The 17,803-nt window shown below is 39.1% G+C and overlaps 1 protein-coding gene and 1 pseudogene across 2 annotated transcripts in view; one reads left to right on the top strand and one right to left on the bottom strand.

Moving 5' to 3' along the window:
• ARHGAP42 (Rho GTPase activating protein 42) overlaps positions 1 to 17,803 on the top strand; it is a 287,206-nt gene that overhangs the window by 76,558 nt on the left and 192,845 nt on the right. The window lies entirely within an intron of this gene.
• Positions 2,890 to 8,413, bottom strand: LOC101334980 (importin subunit alpha-8-like; annotated as a pseudogene).

Genomic DNA, 17,803 nt, shown 5'->3' with positions numbered 1-17,803 from the left:
ATCTCTTAGGAAAAAGTTAGCAAACCAGACACAATGCCATTACCAACCACAACTGAACTCTTCAAAAAAAAGACCTGTGATTTTATTAAATTCTAGGAAACAAATTACCTTCTCATTTGCTGAATCAAAAGAAAATCCATCAGTTATTATGAACCCTCATTACAACCCACTTAATGTGGTTATATAAATCAGGAAGTCCTCTATTAAAGTGGAACATTTCCAAATGCCTAAATTGTTTATATAAATAACATTTTCTTTTGAACTGTGTAGAGGAAGCATATTTGACTTTTTTATGGCTCTCAGTTGGACAATTGAATTATTGTTTTCCATTTTCTTTTACCACCCTTATTTTTGCACCCACACAGAAACCACCCACAATTAAGGATTGAAACAGCTGGGAAAGTTGCACATTTCAGGTGGAGTTCCTCTCTTTAAAAAAACACACGACTTGAGAGAGATGTTTTCATCATATTATCTCTGTATTTTAAAGAACTTTATTTGATTTAATTTGAAGTTCAAAGGCTTAGATTGTTTTTCCAGAATCTGAAGTTTAAAAAAAAAAATTCAGAAACTTATCATGTTAAAAGTCACATCTCAAAGAAAAAAAATTGCCTTTTAATTTATCGATATACGTTAATCCCCAGAACCCCCTTTCTGTCTTTTGTGATTTGTTTTTTTTTGTTTGTTTGTTTTGTTTTGTTTTTTGCGGTATGCGGGCCTCTCACTGTTGCGGCCTCTCCCGATGCGGAGCACAGGCTCCTGACGCGCAGGCTCAGCGGCCATGGCTTACGGGCCCAGCCGCTCCGCGGCATGTGGGATCTTCCCAGACCGGGGCACGGACCCGCGTCCCCTGCATCGGCAGGCGGACTGTTAACCACTGCACCACCAGGGAAGCCCTGTGACTTGTTTTGTTGAACAAAAAGTGGCTGTCTTTTTCACAGAGAAATCAGTCTCTTATCTCCTCCAGTAAATTATATGCTGTCTGAGGTCAGAAAGTTTTCTCACATTTCTATTCCTGCAAAATTCTTTAGCACCTTATTTGTAGCAGAAGCTTAGTAAATATTTGTTGCATAAATAGTCCCCCTGGAAAACCCAGTAAACTTTAGTTTCTAGAAACAAATCACTTTAAGGTGCATAAATAAAATTTTAGAGTCATATATTAAAAAATAAAATGTACATATTTGGGTATATCTAGAATGATTCTTTTCAGTATGGTAATAAACTAAATTTTGAGAGGGAAAATAGTTCGTATATAGCCATCCCTCGATATCCACAGCAGGTTGGTTTCAGGAGCTTTCACAGATACCGAAATCCTTAGATGCTCAAGTCCCTTATGTAAAGTGGTGTGGCATTTGCATAAAGCCTACACAATCCTCTTGTATATACTTTAAATCATCTCTAGCTTACTTATAATACCTAATACAATATAAGTGCTATGTAAATAGTTGCCAGCATGTGGAAAATTCAAGTTTTGCTTTTTGAAACTTTCTGGAATTTTTTTCCCCAAGTATTTTTAATTCACAGTTGGTTGAATCTGAGGATGCAGAACTGGATACAGAGAGCCAACTGTATTTACATATAAATACACAAACACAGACACACACATATATGTAACTTTTGCATATAATTGAGAATGATTTAGAACAAATATCTTAATATTTGTAAATGTTTCAAACCAGAGCTAAATATTGTAATATTCTTTAGTTTATTATTCAATGTTTATTGACTACTGTTAGGTGACAAGCTCTGTGCCAGTCCCCAGGGACCTGGTGGTGAAAAGAGTAGTCAAAGCTTTTGCCCTCATGGAGTGTACAGACTAAAAAATAAGATGGTAGCAATATCCTTCCTTTAGAGATAACATGCCTTAAAAAAGGCTTATTTCAGGGTGAGTGGATAGAGAGTGAAAAGAGAACTTTTATCTATGGTTAGTGACTTATAAGAGCTCAAAAAAATTCAACAAAATGATTAGACAATGAAATAAATGCTCTGGCCCAATATAACTTGGGATGCAGGAATATACAGTTGATTCTCATTATCCACAAATTCTGTATTTGCAAATTTGCTTCCTCTACAATTTATTGGTATCCCCCAAATCAATACTCCTAGCACTTTTGTGGTCATTCGTGGTCATCTGTAGAGAGGTGAAAAAGTTGAGCCGCCTGACTCATGGAGAATCTACTGTATAAAATATGGTGCATTTCATAGGTGCATGAGGCAGCCTTGACTCATTGAAGACGAATAAGATAGATTTTTGCTCTTCTATAAGAGCAATGAGCTAAAGTGTATTAAAGAAGAAAATTCAGTTGGGGCTTTTTGTTATTATGCAAAAAATTATGACAAAAATGTCATCAAGCATATGCCATGCTTCAGGCTTAAAATTATAAACTAACCATATGATTCCAATTTTACCAACACCATTCTATTCATATCTAAAATAAAAGAGATGTACTCCAACTGTGGTTCTGTGGGTCAATGCAAGTGCATTAAAACAAACAAATAAACAAACCAGGTATCCATAGGTTACATTATAAAGTCAAGCTACCCATGCCCCGTTTTCTCCTGGGCACAAACCCAGAGAAATGGCCAAGTTCCATCTTGTAAGAAAATCTCATCTGGGGCAGCCTTCTTCCAAAGGCAGTCAGAGTAATCTTTTTAAAATGCAAAGATGATGTCATTTCTCTGATTAATGCCCTGAAATGGCTTCTCATTGTCTTCAGGTTGAAATTCCACATCCCTAACATGGCCTATTAGGTCTTGTCTACCTGCCCATAACCTTTACACATGGCATTTTTTTTTGTTGTTGTTAGATGGAGGTGAAAGTGTGGAAAATTTTATTATCATTCAGTTTTAAAAGCATTATACCTGTGGTACACCAAGGGGAAGGGGTTCTTAAAGAAGTGACTCTTTGGGTCTGGTCCCTGGTTTAGGAGTTGTGGAGCTTTGGTATGTGTTTGTTAAGTGCTTTAAGAATTCACCATCTTGGTCCCGGTCTGGTAAGGTTGTGCCAGTTTCTTCTTCCTGGAGGATAAAAAGAGGACGTCGAGGATGATGATAACAATTTTGGTGTCTGGGATGGTGAGAAGATTTATCAGAGGCTCCAAGACTCCAGCCTGGACAAGCTGGATCAACTGGTCCACGGTGCGCCCAGTTGTGAAGTTAGCCACTGTCCAGACAGCCTCTCACTGGGCTTTAAATTCTCCGTTTTCTGGAACAGCCACCAAGGGAGGCAGCGCACTGCAAGCGACCAGCTGCTGGATGTGCTGGCGGGGCCCCGCGGCCACATCACTTAGGGCCCAGGCTGTCTCCTTCTGGATGGAGGAGTGGGGGTGTGTGAGGAGCTGGAGCCACACAGCCAGGATGGCCGTGTCCAGGGCCAGCTGGGTCTGGTGGTCCGTCCCCGTGACACAATGTTCCCCACAGTGCGCAGAGAGGGGGTCAAGACATTGAGTTCTGAGCTGCTCATGAGTCGACCAGCCTGGGCAGGACCCCTGTGTCCACCACTTGGCTGATGTGTGCATCGCAGCCATCGGTGAGGTAGGACAGGGCCCAGCAGCTGTCCGAGAGAACCTCTGGGTGCCATAGCGGGTGGAAGAGGGCGGGCAACATCTGCTTCACCGTGTGATCAGAAGGGTACGGGTTCTTGTTCCGGCACAGGTTGGACAAGGTCCACGCAATGGTGCACAGGAATGTGACTGGTATACTTGATGAAACCAGGGTCAGCAGATGTGGAATGGCATCACTCGAGATAACGTTGTCTCTGAATTCTGGTCCATCATCTGCTATATTACCAAGGACCCACACTGCCTGTTCACGCACAGTCATATGAGTGGAAGACAGGAGCTCAGCCAAGGGCTGGATGGCCCCTCCATCCACAACGGCGCGAGTCACCTCTGAAGTCCCCGAGGTAATGTTGGTCAGAGCCCAGGCTGCCTCGAGCTGCAAGTGGGGGTGAAGGGATGACTTCAGGAACAGAAACATGTTTTATTGCATATTGGTAAATATTAGGTATCAGAAAGGTAAGCCATGGCCCATGTGTGTGGTAGGTGCATAGATTCTACCTTTGTTGGTTAATTTCCTGCTTTGCTTAATAGAGTTGATCCACCCATGTTGAATATCATGTAAATTCTGCATCCACTTTGAAAACAGCTTTTGAAGATAGTATCGTGTCACAGTTGTCTTCTTGGTGTGGAGTAGTTTCTATCTTTCTATTGGGGAGCTGCATTTCTTTAGTTCTAGGATAATTCATGTACCTTCTTTATGTACATATGGGGGTGGGAAGATGGGAAGTTGCACAAGCTGTTGTTCTTTTTGTCTGTTTTTTTTTTTTTTTTTTGAATTATCAGAAAGAGCTACTTCTGACAGAAATGTTGGCCTGGTTTCTTAGAATCGCAAGTTTAGTATCGTAGAGTAGAAAGAGACCTTGGAGAACATGGGAGCTAAATCTGTCATTTTGATTTAGATGCAGGTGAAATTATTTTCTAAAGTCACACAAGTATTAGAACCTTGATCACCTGGCTCCTGGGTCATAACTTTGAGTTTGCTTGTTCATTCATTCAATAAAGCACTTGAGATTTGTTAGACACCGTTTGGGTGCTGAAGACACATCATGTGCAAAACAGAAAAAAAAAATCCCCACCCTAATGGGTTTGCCATTAGTCAGAGGAGTTAGACGATAAAATACATAACTTCATTATATATTATTAGACCATAAGTGCTATAGAGATACAAAAAGAAGGGAGATTAGTTAAAATTTTTCTTTAGTATTTTTAATATACAGATATCTAATTTCAAGATAGTGGTATTACTGTAAACTACTTATAAAATGAACCTCATTTTACCCTCCATTCCCTATGTGATCAATCAAATTTATATGACTATGTAAACATTGACCTGTTTCTGGATTTGAAACCATTTGGTGCAAAAGGTGTAAAGGTATCTTATTATTATTTTTTTTTGGTGGTACACAGGCCTCTCACTGTTGTGGCCTCTCCTGTTGCGGAGCACAGGCTCCGGACGGGCAGGCTCAGTGTCCATGGCTCACGGGCCCAGCTGCTCCGCGGCATGTGGGATCTTCCCGGACCGGGGCATGAACCCGCGTCCCCTGCATTGGCAGGCGGACTCTCAACCACTGCGCCACCAGGGAAAGCCATAAAGGTATCTTCTTAGCTGTTGTACAAGGATTGGGAGTCACAGAATATCGCAGAGGGCTTGCCACATAGTCTCAAGTTTAATTTACATGTCCTCAGGAGACACTTGAGGCTTGTGATTGAAGTTGCCCTTTAGGAGGTTTATTCTGGATTCAATATATGTGATGAATTATAGCATGGAAGTCTTTGCCAGTTCAGAGTTGAGTCAAGGATTGCCTTCATCAGCATTTTTTTTTTTTTACATCTTTATTGGAGTATAATTGCTTTACAATGGTGTGTTAGTTTCTGCTTTATAACAAAGTGAATCAGTTATACATATACATATGTTCCCATATCTCTTCCCTCTTGCGTCTCCCTCCATCCCACCCTCCCTATCCCACCCTTCTAGGCGGTCACAAAGCACCCAGCTGATCTCCCTGTGCTATGCGGCTGCTTCCCACTAGCTATCTATTTTACGTTTGGTAGTGTATATACGCCCATGCCACTCCCTCACTTTGTCACAGCTTACCCTTCCCCCTCCCTATATCCTCAAGTCCATTCTCTAGTAGGTCTGTGTCTTTATTCCTGTCTTACCCCTAGGTTCTTCATGACATTTTTTTTTTCTTAGATTCCATATATATGTGTTAGCATACGGTATTTGTCTTTCTCTTTCTGACTTACTTCACTCTGTATGACAGACTCTAGGTCCATCAGCATTTTTTTTAATGGACCTAGAGAGAACATTTCTAAATATGAATGAAATAATAAAATTACAGTTTCAATTTTGACATTAAAAGGTTTGGACCATAAAGGCAATAGTCCTGGAGACTGTATCTGAAATAAGTGAGTTAGGAGGCAGGACGTGGGCACCCAGAGACTAATGAAAACTCACTGGCAAAAGGCAAGGACAGCATATGAGCAATGGAGACAGCCTTGGGGTGGGGGAGGAGGAAAGCAAGAAAATAGTTGAATAACAGGCCTACAAAAGAAAGAAAAGCTTGCCTTGGATAGTTATCAAGGAATATGTGGCTGGGAAAAAACAGCGTAATTCAGAGTAATTTCTCGGTCATTGAGAGAATTCAGGATAGTTGCTGAGTCATGATTCGGAGGGCTGTAGAGAGAAGAGCTTTCAGGTTCTGCTTCATTCTTAGGACTCAGACATAGTGTTCTCTTTCTTCCATTACCAAGAGGGCCACGAGTAACCACTTCTGCCATTGAAAGTACAGATGTGCTTCAGGCAAGGAGCATTCTTCCAAATCTTATCTTAAACAATTACACACACACACACAGTCACGCGTATCTACTGTTTTCTATTTAAATATATTTTTAACTCTTAACTCCTCACACAAAGAGCATGCATTCCTCCCCCCCCACCCCCGCCACAAAGTCAGCAGTTGCCAAGCTGCCTAGCATCAGAATCAAGTATGGGGAACCTTAAAATTTTGATTCTTGGGCTTCACCCCCAGACCTGAACTAAGGTAGAATCCTCTGCGTTGAGACATTAGGAGCTTTTCATTTTATGGAGATTCGTGTTGTCTGATGCAGCCTGGGAAAAACTGTTACTCTAAACAATATACTTGTGCTTTATACCGAGGGAGGGAGGCACAACTGGGGAAGGTACTAAAACTGGGAAAAGGTCTGTTCCAGAGGAGTGCTTTGTGGGTCACCAGATCCCTGATGCCTAGCATTTTGCCAGTGGAGCCACTGAGGCTATAGAAGCCATGTGTTTGTGGGGAAACCTGGTCATTTGTTGCACCATTTTTCCTTGACAGCCTGAAAAAAGGTTTTGGTTTATGCAGAACAAATTGGTCTGTCTGTCTATCTATCTATCTATCTGTCTATCTGTCTATCTTAGAATGAGAGATAGTGTTTATGGGCCAGTGTAGATGCTGTGCAGATTACTCAGGGATGAAGGAAAAAATCAACTTTTCAAATTAAAATCCCATATAAGATGTCATTTAGTTCATATTGACTTTGGATTCTCTGGAATTCTCTACTAATAATATCTTCTGAGTGCAAAGAACCTTATGGGTAATTTGGTACATGCAACATGAATAAGATCTTCTTGTACCCTTATTAATAGAAGGGGGTCCAAAAATAGCTTTATGATATCATCACTATATTACTCAGGAGAATGTGCTGAGTGCTTTAGGTAGAGTAGTAAGAACAGAAATGTGGTGAGAGAACCAAAGCTGGAGAAGGGACATCAGAAGATGTTTAAAAAGAGGATGTTATTTGAGCTGAGTCCCAATGTCTAGGTAAGATACAGCTTAAGAAATGTATTGGGTTGGCCAAAAAGTGCCTTTGGTTTTTAAGTAAAAATAAAAGACACATTTTTCATTTTCACCAAGAACTTTATTGAACAATGTATTCACACTTTTGTTCCACTACCTTCTGCCATTTTTCAGGCAACTTCATAATTCCATCTTCCCAAAACTTTTTACCTTTTTGAGCAAAGAACTGTTCCAGGTGCCTTTTACAGTCTTCCAGGGGATTGAAATTTTTTCCACTAAGAGAATTTTGTAAAGACCTAAATAAATGGAAATCCAAAGGCTCAATGTCTGGTGAATACAGTGGATGAATCAGAACTTCCCAGCCAAGCTGTAACAGTTTTTGCCTGGTCAGCAAAGAAACATACAGTCTTGCGTTATCCTGATGGAAGATTATGCGTTTTCTGTTGACTAATTCTGGCTCCTTATCGTCGAGTGCTGCTTTCAGTTGTTCTAATTGGGAGCAGTAATTGTTGGAATTAATCGTTTGGTTTTCCAGAAGAAGCTCATAATAGAGGACTCCCTTCCAACCCCACCATATACACAACATCACCTTCTTTGGATGAATACTGGCCTTTGGTGTGGTTTGTGGTGGTTCATTTTGCTTGCCCCACAATCTCTTCTGTTCCACATTATTGTACAGTATCCACTTTTCATCGCCCATCACAATTTGTTTTAAAAAAGGAACGTTTTCATTATGTTTCAGTAGAGAATCACATGCGTAAATACAGTTAAGAAGGTTTTTCTCGCTTAATTTACGTGGAACCCAAACATCAAAGCGATGAACATAACCAGGCTGGTGCAAATGATTTTCAGTGCTTGATTTGGGTATTTTGAATATGTTGGCTATCTCCTGCATGGTATAACGTTGATTGTTCTCAATTAATGTCTTGATTTGATTGCTATCAACTTCAACTGGTCTGCCTGACCATGGAGCATCATCCAGTGAGAAATCTCCAGCATGAAACTTCGCAAACCACTTTTGATACGTTCGATCAGTCGCAGCACCTTCTCCATACGCTGCACAAATCTTTTTTGCATTTCAGTTGTGTTTTCACCTTTCTTGAAATAATAAAGCATAGTATGCCGAAAATGTTGCTTTTTTTCTTCCATCTTCAGTATTAAAATGGCTACACAAAAATTCGCCAGTTTTGATAAGTCTTTTTTAGAATGCACTCTGATATGACGGCTGTCACGTACAATCTAACAAAATTGTTTCAAATGAAGTTAAAGACAACTAAGTGCTACTAGAGCCATCTTACGGAAAACCAAATGAAAGAATCTTTTGGCCAACCCAGTAGTTAAAGGAAAGACATGGAAATGGGATACTATAGGAATGTTAGTAGTTTCAGAGTACTAAGAGATCAGAAGTAGTAGCATCTCAAGCTAACACAGTTGGAAAGGTACTTTGGAGCCACATCATGGAGGCCCCAAATCATTTGCAATATGGACTTCTGACTTTATTTACTCATTCAGTTTTCGAGTTGGATAATGACACAATCAAAGGTGCCCTTTAGGAATTTTATTCTGACCATTACTACATAGGGTGAGCTGGAGCCATAGGAACTGGGAAACCAATAACTAGGCTGTTGGAATAGTACAGCAAAGATGAAGTGATACCCTTACATGGGTATGGAAGAAGGGTAGAGGAGAGAGATCAACAGCATTTGGCAATTGAATCTGTGGAAGGAAGGACTGAGGATAATCCATCACTCGAGTTACTAGGAGAATGGTGTTAGGGGCCCATTTATATGTTTATATGTGGCCAGGGTACCTGGGGGTGGAGCAGAATTATGAGTTAAGTTTTGGTACATGTTAAGTTTTGAGATTCAGACAAAATTCCTAGTAGAAATTCCCAGGATATATAATCAGATTTGTTAAATTTAGACTAGTGAGGTGGGGTTGTGCGACTGTGCCTAGAATAGAGGGAAAGTGTATATAAATTTCAGATGAGCTAATTTGAGTTCAGAGGTTAGCTCTGCCAGTCATTAGCTCTATGGCCTTGCATATTATTTAACCTCTACATATCAGTTTCATTATTTGAAAAGTAGGAGAATGGTGATAGAAGATTTGAGTGTTTTACTTGTGAGTGCCTCGTAGGGTGTTGTGAGGATTAAAGAGCTGTGCACCATGCTGGTGCGGGTACCAAAGCTCCTTCTTCCCCACTCCCAGGTCTTCCTGTCTTCCTCCTTCATGAGGATGGGAGTCCACTGGAGTAAGTTTGTAGACAAGGAGGAGAAATGGCTTGTGAGGAGAGAAGAGTGCTGGTGGAAATAAGAGCGGGAGAGAAAAAAATGGAGATGGATATGGAAAAGGGTGAGATTAGAAGCTTCTTGGGGAGTTGTTAGCTTTTGAGAGGAAGAGGGCCCCTCCTCTGAGACAGGCAAGTTGAAAAGAATGGAGACCATGTTGATCAGAAAAGCAGAAGGCCAGGCCATCTGGTGTGAGTGAGGGAAGTTTGGGGCTGGGTTCTTGAGAAAGGAGAAAATTCTTTTTAGATGGCCACTGTGGGAAATAAGATTAGGAGTAAACTAGAGTTGAATAAAAGCATTGCCAAGAAGCAGAAGCAGAGGGGTTAGATCGCTTGAACTCTTCGTGTCCTTGTGGGTGTGTGAATTACAGAAGAGGGAAGGTCATTAGAGGTTAAGAGGTTGTGGAAGAGAGAGGCTGCATATTGGACAAGGAAGCGGATGTTGAAGCTTCAGCAGGGTGGTGGCAGGAGCATTGGGTGCAGAGGAGGAGTATGAATGGGGTGCTTCAGCCTTTGTGGAATGTGAAGAAGTGTTGGGAGGTCAGTTCCTAATGGCAGTAAGGATGGGGGTGGGGGTGTACTTGGTGTAAATGCTTGTTTGTTAGCAGCAAATTACTGATTGTTCCCTTTAAAGCAGGATACTTGGCACCTGATTATCCTCTGAGCACAGATAGTTCTGGCTCTGTTTGCCTTTAAAGATGATAAGCCTCTTCTTTTCTGTAATGGAGCTGGGTAGTAGGCTGGCACTACCTTTTATCCACCCCACTCCTTTCGCAATAATGGTTTGCTGGGAGAGAATAGACTTTGGAATCAAACATTCAAAACTGAATACCTGCTTCTCCACTTACTAGCTGTGAGATCATGGGGCAAGCTACCCCAGCTGATTGACCTTTTTCTCATCTGCAGAATGAAGGTAACACTTACTTCAGTACCTCATATCATTGAGTGGGCATTAAATGATACAGTTTATGTAACATCTCTACCTCTTGGCAGAGGTGCTCTGAAGTGGGAGTGGTTTACATCTTGGGAAAATGTTTTCTGAATTGGGAGTTGTTTTGGCTTTGGGAAACAGGTCAAACACCACAAAACAAAACAAAAACTAAAAACAGGCAACATCAGAAAAGCACAGTTCTTAATTTTCTAATTAATATGTGTGCTTGGAAAAAAATATATATATGTGGCTTGTAGATGATGTCATGCACAACAGTACTTATTGCATCAACATAAAATTTCATAGTAAAAAACAAAAAAAATTTAACTAGAATTCAGATGAAATTCATTTGAAGTAATGAGTAGTGGGATGAAGTCTTGGGAGAAACCAGCTGGAATCAAATTTTGGACTTGTGTAAAATTGAAAGGCCACCTTTCTGTATTTGCATGTGTTCATTTGTCAAAACTTGGCCTTATGTGAATTGTTATATACTTTATATCTATATCTATATAAAATAACAAGCCCAGTCTATACATCTATATCTATATCTACCTATCTGTCTATATATAGAGATAATACTAGAATTCTCAGACTACCTGGTAGTTTGGCAGTTTCAAAGCAGATATTACTGAAAGGTCCTATCCCTGTTCAGAGAGAGTATATGAAGGAAAATCATTAGACATATAGTCTCGAATTATTTCTGTGCATCCACTGTGACTTTTGTCTTGGAATCATAATTCTCCTCACTTTTAGTAGTTATCAATCTGTAACAGTAGTAAGGAGACATATTACTGGTTAGAACCCCTGCAAAGAATCTGGCTAATATGGTTAGAGGATGAACAGGAACAAGAGAAAGCAGAAACAGATCACTTGATATTAAGCCAGTGGATTCCAAAGTGAGGATTCTGTTCCTGTGTCCTGTTCAGAGTCTACACTGGCATCCAAGTACTGGACAGACAGATTATAGCATAGCTGATGGCAGTATGGAACAAGTGATGAAGCAGAAAAAAGGTAGTTCCTAAGTCTGCAGAGTACCTGGTCAACTGGATAAAAGTTTAATTTTACGACTGTTTTCATTTGCAGGTTGTGCATTTCTTATTGTTCTTTAATGCTTAATTAGAAAACTATGCTATAATATTAACCTTTTATTACCAAAATAATATCTAATATGCTCTTCCAACTTGATACATCTCATATTTACTGAAACCCAATTCACCTGAATACAATGCTACACAATGATGCATTGGTAGGATATAAAAAAATGTAAATGCCAGTTTTCAGGGGCTTGTTTTCAAGATTAATCTTGCTTTTTGATTTGTTTGGCAATGAAAAAAAAAAAGACTGACCACCTGGAGGACATTGTGGAGAACCCAGTTTAGTTACCTCAGAGAGAACTAAATTTGCCTGTGTTTTCGTGAGACCTTGGATTCCAACAGGCTGGGCTGTGAAGCTCTAGAAGAAAGATCAGTTCCTCTGAGTACCAGGGTGTATTGCAGTGACCTGTCGGCATTCCACAGTGGGCCTGTGACTTTTTTTTTTTTTCTGTTGGTTTAGGAAGCAATTTATTGGCTTTGCAACTAGGCATCCATGGAGCTTGAAGCCACAAATAGAGTGGAAAAATCTTATCTGATGTTGTGGCTTTTGGAAACTAATAACTAGAGTTTGTGGTTGCAAATAATGCCAATATTGCAGACAGAGTGGACAGCCTGTCAGCAGGGATATTAATTGTTACCAAAGACTTGCAATATCTGGTGGGAGAGTTGGTGTCAATTTTTATATCACTCTGTTTTGTAGACATAGTATTTATTATTCAGGCATGCCACAAGCTGACCTTGCTGCCTGCTCTGTTTATGGGTTAAATTGTTCCTGAACCCAAACTTTCCACTGGATACTTCAGCCAGTATGCTACCTTTGATCTTTTTAGTGTTCAGAGAATTAAAACTCCCTCAGTGGAAGTTCCAGGCCTGAACTGCTGATGTGATGTCCTGTTACGTCACTGCATGCTTTTGTAGTGTAATGCTGGGTGTCCCTTGGCTATGTAGGTTGATTCTATTCTAATAATTCTCCATGTGGCCTAGAAGGATATGATGGATTCACCTGCTCTGGCTCAGATCCTCAGTTCAGTACTGATGTTTTATAGCCTTGCTCCTATTCTTCATGAAAAGTCAGTGCCAGAGAAAAAGCTTGACAGAGCCTACTCACACCCAAATAGAAAAGTCAAGCGACTGTTGGGGCATCATCTGGACTTATAAAATATGATTGCATTGGTGCAATCTGGCTTTTATAGACTTTTACAGGTTTTCATGTTTTCCTTGAGATTTAATCAAGTCTAAATCCTACTGCTAACCCAGTTCCCCTCTATTCATCAGCATTATCTGAACTTCGTAAGTGATTTGCTCACTCTAATAAAGTGAAAAAAATGTGTTGTGGACATAATTGTATATGTCACTGATTTGTGATCTGTACTTTTTTGTTTTTTTTGAGTATGTGTTTATGCTGTTTAGGTTTGAGGAAAGACTCCTAGGAGAAATATGTAGCACATCATTGTCTGACTATGATACAAATGTTGGTTAGATGCGAGAGAGACATGCTCTTTCAGTTCTTATAGTTGTGAAATCTGTAAACCCAAACTGTTCAATTGCTGAAACATTTAATAGTATATAATGCTTAGTACTTAAGGTTGTGGAATTATATCAACAATGAACAGGGAATAATTTTCTCTATTCTCGCTCATTCTTACTTCCAGACACTAAACAGATTTTCCACAGTTAGAAATAGTAGGATGAATTTAAGCCTGCTGAAAAAATTTGTTAGGAAATAGATATTTTATATAGTTCAGGAATGTTTCAGAATTTACGATATTGGTAAATACAGAAGCCATTATCGTACTTCTTCACCATCTAGGTATAATTCAACTGTTGTCTTTGTGAATGCTTATGCTCTTGGGACCCGTGATAAATGCATCTGAATGATAGATTTCTTTTGTTCCAAAAGTATTTTTCCAATATCACATTGTGGAGGTAAAAAGGAAACCTATAGCAGTGTTCTTGACCTCAATAATTTTTTTGGAAAGTTAAAATTTATATATAAAGCTACATTTTGATTGCTCTCCAGTAATCTCATGGTCCAGATGGTCAGGAAGGGGAAAGATTATTACTGGCAAATACAGCCAGGAAAGTTTCATGCAGGTGGCAAGAATGTGGATAGCTAACATAATTTTCCAAAGTATCTGGCCTATCCTTTTCATAATATTTTATGAAGTCTAGAATAAGAGTTGGTATGTTTCTCCTTATAGAGCAAATAGATGGTGGGAAGGTATTGTTAAATTCATCTACTGAAAGCCCACTGTGTATTAAGTATTGTTTTTGGAATATTACTCTCACTAAATCAAACTCCTTTCATACCACCTAGGTATCGTCAAGATCTATCATTGCAGGACCAGCTGTTATATTCAGTGTTAGTCTGGACCCCCCAAATCAGATACTGCAGTGGTTTTTATTTATGTGAATATTTATAAATAAAATATGGAGCATCACAAATAATTGATTATAAGAGAAAATATTCGGGTATCAGAAATTTGCATGTAATAAAAAATGTTTTCAGATTTTGCTTAAGCAAAGTCTTATAAAAGTGGCTCAAGCAGTCACAAAATCCATAGCCATTTTGTATAAGGCCTTGTGATGAGTTCCGAGAGAGTCATTTTATATATGTTTTGTGCCCAAGGTCTGGTGGAGAATAGACTCCCTCTAGTTTTCATGGCCTCTTAAGGCATTTGTGGGTCTCATGCACCAGAGATTCTAATACTGGCTTCTAATCTCTAGAGTACTGCTGAGGAACACTAACTAGGCAGCTTGGATCTGCCTGATTTGTGTCGGAGGTACCTGTTAGACTTTGAGGGTGGGGCAGGCAGGGAAGTGACTGGCTATCCATCTGCCCTTTCTCTTAAAACCCAATTGATGTGATAATACCTTGAATTATTTTATACTTGCGTTATAGGATTGTTAATTTCTGTTTTCTTTCCTTGTTATGTTGTGCTTAGTAAACTATTGATGTGATACTTTGACATCGTTATAAAGAAAAATATTTAGGGAAAAACATTAGATCTGGGTTTAAAAAGTTAGTAGGCCACTGTCCCTAATTCATGAAATAAATTATTTAGTGTTCCTGACTGTTTCTTATAGAACAAATGATGAATCTGAAAGCTTCATTTGGACCAAGAAACATAGTATGCTTTTATAGAACTAGGACTATAATATTTAGAGAGAACAGTCTTAGTTTTTTTAAAGTCATTTCCCTGAAAAATGAAGCAAAGAAAAAGAGGGAACAAAAGTTACTGTCAAATTGGGGCAGACCCAGAAAACTGCTGGAAGGAGAGTCGTTTTCGTTGTGAGGAACCAGACAAGCAGTTGCTTTTGCAAATGTTAAAATTTCTCCCCAGACTTCCTCATTATAATCTACTATTGTCATACTGAGTCTATAAATAGTATTTATAAGGGAAACAGACCAGAAAACCATTCAAGTAAAGCAGAAAATGGCCATTAAGTTTTGGACAAAGAGGTACAGCAGCAAAATGAGAACTTTGAGTTTCCTTCCTTGTAACCAAAATCTGATTTAAGGCAACACCACAATTTTGGAGTAGCAGTTACCTTGGGGAAACCTTTGGATTTCTGAAGTCATCATCGTAAAATACTCCCTGGGACCACTAGGGTGCTGCTACGTAGGCCAGTGAACATTTTCTGGGTTGATCAACTGGAAGGTTCTAGTATACCCATGTCAGTCTAAAATCAAGTTATAATCTCATTTATTTCAAAAAATACCTGCTGACAGGCTTCTCTGTGCTAGATATTTATTTACCCTTTGAGAAAATTAATATGTGGTCTGTGCCCTCCTAGGGTGTAGGCTAATAAGAAAATAAAGTGGTTTTCATTATTTGTTTAAAAAGTTATAGATTATTTTTTAGGCTTTACAAAAACTAGCAATCTCCTTTTCTACCAGTCCTTGCCACTTAATTCCTCAGAAGGACTGTTACAGGAGAATGGGGTATCAGAGGGTGGTCATGTCCCAGGTCTTGGGCGAGTCCCTGGGATGCACCGCCAAGTGAGGGTCCTTGGCTTTGCGCAGGAAAGCATTCAAGAGTGAGCCATAGTAAAGTGAAAGCAAGTTTATTTAGAGAGATAGACATTCCATAGGCAGAATGTGGTCTGTCTAAGAAAGCGAGAGCAGCCCCGAAATACGGGGTGGCTAGTTTTTATGGGCTGGGTAATTTCATAGGCTAAGGAGGGGGAGGATTATTCTAACTATTTTGGGGAGGGGCGGAGATTTCCAGGAATTGTGCCACCGCCCATTTTTTGGTCTTTTACGGTTATGGCACCTGTGGGTGTGTCGTTTAGCATATGCTAAGTATTACAGTGAGTGTATAATGAGGCTCAAGGTCTACTGGAAGTCCAGTCTTCTGCCATCTTAGGCCTAATGGGTTCTAACCAGTTTTTGTCCTATCCTGTTCTTCCTAATGGCTGTGTCATCCTTTTAAAGGTGGTGCCCTGCTCCCTTCTTTCCTGTCTCAAGACCACTTTGAACTTTTAGCCATTCCTCAGTTTCTTTCAAGACCATGATTACCTTGCTACTTCTTGAGTTTTTCTTGTTGTTGTTGTTTTGTTTTTTGTTTTTTTAGTTTTATATACCATCCTTTCACTTCATAGTGTTGTCACACTATGTCTTGAGTTCATACTATCTAACATGCTCCTTTCCCTTTCTCTCAATAGAGTTAAAACTTGATTTTGGCAAAATGAATTTAATTTTTAATGTTTATATCAGTGATTTTGTACATATTACTCACAACTCAGTTATTTCAATTATTTTGATTGTGTTATTTGTATAACTTTGTTTTCCCAGGAGTTAATTCACTTGTCCCTTGGTATTTGCAGCTTTCAGAATCCACAAATGCTCAAGTCCTTAATATAAAATCCTGTAGTATTTGCATATAACCTATATAACTTATGCATATCCTCCCGTATTACTTTCAGTCATCTCTAGATTACTTACAATACCTAATACAATGTAAATACCACGTAAATATTTGTGGCACGCAGCAAATTCAAGTTTTGCTTTTTGGAACTTCTGGAATTTTTTTTTCCCCCTGAATATTTTTGCTCACTAGCTATAATTGCCTTTGAGTTTTCTTTTAAAAAAAAAAAAAGGAGTGTAAATTTCCTCTCATTACATTTAGACACATCAGGATATTGATCAGTTCTATTTTTCTTTCTCTGTAGACATTTCCTGGAGCTTCTAACCTATTGCTCCAGTGTAGACAAGAGCTTCTCTGGACCTTTGGCAAAACTGTTGTCCTAGAATAGCTCTGTGTTGTCCTGAGAATTCCATTTCCTTCTTTGCTTTGCTAGAATTCATGTTTTCTTTTCATGTTTTGTTCCCAAGTTTTGTGAGAGTGTGTTAACCAATAGCTTCTGATAAAAGGAAGCATATGAGAGTAAGGCTTTTTGTTTTTGTTTTGATATTTATTAAAAAGGTTAGGCGGTGTTAAGTTAAAAATCTGGGGTTAAAGTGCTTCTTATACAGACTTTCAACTAGTGTACTCTTTCTATTTACATCTCCTCTTATTTTCTCACCTCAGGAGTACCTGTTGCCTCTCCTTCTGTAGCCCAGAATGACATACTTTTTGTCTTCTTTCTCTGCAGGCATGTTAACATTACCTTCCATCATTCAAAGTTTTGTTGACTTTTTCCAGTCTCATCAACAGATCTTCAATGGCAGTAGATAGCTGCCAGAACGATGACTGGATATTTCTTTACTGAAAGTACAAACATATAATATGCTATTGCACACTCCAGTTAAAATCTTCTATCTATTTGTAAAATGCTTTTCTCTTCAACTTATTGTTGTCAAAACTGGGTTGTAATGTAGCAATGATAGTTATTTCTGCAGAAATTAAAATCACATTTTAAACACTTTAGAAAAGTTCCACTTACTTTAAGGCCATTACTGTGTTTATGAGATTAATGTGAGTCTCCCAGGTAATCCTTTGATTTCTGTTTTGGTAACTGAATAAAATAGGGTGTGAAGTAATCATAGGAATAGAATTTCAAACCAGCTTAGTTAGTGTAAGCCTAGTGGTTTTGAAAAGAGAGAAGAAAAATCCAAGATTGTAATTTTAAATTCTTAAATGGAAAATATTCATTCTCTTTCTTAATGAGTTTTGCTGGTAAGACTC

This window comes from Tursiops truncatus, chromosome 8, assembly GCF_011762595.2.
Source record: "Tursiops truncatus isolate mTurTru1 chromosome 8, mTurTru1.mat.Y, whole genome shotgun sequence".
In the NCBI taxonomy this organism is placed as follows: Eukaryota; Metazoa; Chordata; class Mammalia; order Artiodactyla; family Delphinidae; genus Tursiops; species Tursiops truncatus.
Note: the sequence above shows the minus strand (reverse complement) of the source record. Positions and strands in the feature narration are given on the sequence as shown.